We start from the raw sequence: 1,999 nt of genomic DNA, 5'->3' as shown, positions 1-1,999 counted from the left end.
GAAACAAAAATAAGGGAAAGAAAGGAAATCTTTTGCTGCTCACACTAATGCCACTAATATGAGGATTCCTGTTTAGAATAGTGCTCTTCAAGCCTCAGACTAAAGGCTTACTCCAGATGACAGCAGTATTCACATTAATAATATAGTTGAGCACTTTAACTTTAAAATATAGCATGGATTATGTCTTCAAAAGTAAGTAGTGTATAGTTAGAAGGTTTATACTCATTGGCTAATTTTTTTAAATATCTATACTTGCAATACAAGCTGAGATTAGAAGGGTAATAATTTAGCTTCTTATAAAGAATTTCTATAACAATGCAGGTTGTTTGCACATTACCTATTGCTATCAACCAGCCCAAACCCAAAAGAAGATGTTTGAAAACACCCCGTATCTTTCAGTGAAAAGAAATTAAAGTTTGCAAATAAAATTTTAGCAATGGCAGTATCATGGGGGATAATATTATAATAAAAGTACTTCCTATATGATTTTAAAAAACATTAGACAAGCCTAAGTATACAATGATGGTATTCCTGCATCATCCATTAGCACTTTATTCTGTGGCACTAATTCAAGACACTCTCCTCCATGATCTGCAGATTTTTGTACTTTGGCAATACAGGGTGTCGCAATGCGACTGATTCACAAATCTTATTCATCTGTTGTAGACATGACCTGCATACTCTGGAATAAAAGCAAGCATCACAAAACTCTTTTTCTGAGGAAAAACTCCATGAGCTGAAAGCTGAAAAAGTGAATATCGTTTTGGTGCTAATCCAAAATTATTTGAGTAAATGTCATCTGGATGGATATTTTTTCTACTTTCTGAGGCTCTCGTGCGTGACGGTGAGTTGGGGAATCTTACTAGTCCCTTAGTAACTAGCAGCAGGATGAGTTTGCTGGATTCCTTCATTAGCTAACTTTAAAATAGCCCTGAATTACATCAATAGTCGTGCTTCCGGTACTCACCGCCCCACCCTTGTTGTTTTGATGACACCAGGCGTAGCTTCTCGCAGTCCTAGCCCTTGGAGGAGCATCCCTGTGAGAGCAGATTTTCTGTAATCTCGCGGCACCTGGATCCTAAGAGGTATTCTAATGTTTCCCTCTCACTCGCTTTCCTGGATCCTAGGTCTTCTCTAACTGAAAGTGCCTTCATCCAGCTTCATAGTCCAAGAAAGGGGCATAATGAAAAAAGCACGAAATTATCATTCGATGCTACTTTGTTCTTTGTTTTGTAAAGCACAAAGTACAACTTAATGATGTTTTGGGTTTATTTGAGGGTCCAGAGAATTAGGTTACAAGGTTTGCATTTTTTTAGGTAGAGTTCCTCTTACGACTCTGTCCCTCCCTCAGGAGGGACCATACCTCCCAACGTTATGCCCCCCAAATGGAACGCTTCATGAATTTGTGTGTTATCCTTGCACCGGGACCAGGCTAATCTTCTCTGTATTCCAATTTTAATGTGTGTGTGTGTGATGCCTGCCGAAGCAAGCACTTTAATCTGTTGTCTTCTGTTTCTGGAATAGTACCTGGTATGTAGACACTGTTAAATAAAATTAAGAGTGCATTAAACAAATACCCACTTGAATTTAATTTTTGCCAGTAGGAGTGTGTGTTTGGGCGTATTGAAGTATGACAGCAGCATAAAAATTTATTTTGAGCATATCTGCACACACATATATGTTGATAATTTATATTCATTTTTACTGGCATGTATGAAAGTATGACAAGGGCAATGTGATATTTTAATACTACATATGTGAATATATAAAAATGATACTCTTTTACAGCAACCAGGAGAAATTGATTTATTTTCCCTTCTAACTCGCATCATACTTTGATTCCATATACATTTTCCTGAATCATGACATTGATCTTATTTCTCATTTGTTTAGAAATCTGACTCTTCATTGCCTACACTCAAAATCCCAACACTTCAGTGTTCTTTTAGACGGATACCTTCTGCACTTTGTTCCTCATTACTGCTCTCATTCTCTGATC

General features: G+C 37.2%; 1 pseudogene; it reads right to left on the bottom strand.

Moving 5' to 3' along the window:
* Positions 1 to 1,383: 1,383 nt before the first annotated feature.
* On the bottom strand, positions 1,384 to 1,481 carry LOC128564124 (uncharacterized; annotated as a pseudogene).
* Positions 1,482 to 1,999: the final 518 nt, after the last annotated feature.

This window comes from Nycticebus coucang, chromosome 13, assembly GCF_027406575.1.
Source record: "Nycticebus coucang isolate mNycCou1 chromosome 13, mNycCou1.pri, whole genome shotgun sequence".
Classification (NCBI taxonomy): Eukaryota; Metazoa; Chordata; class Mammalia; order Primates; family Lorisidae; genus Nycticebus; species Nycticebus coucang.
This window is presented reverse-complemented; position numbering and strand designations above follow the sequence as displayed.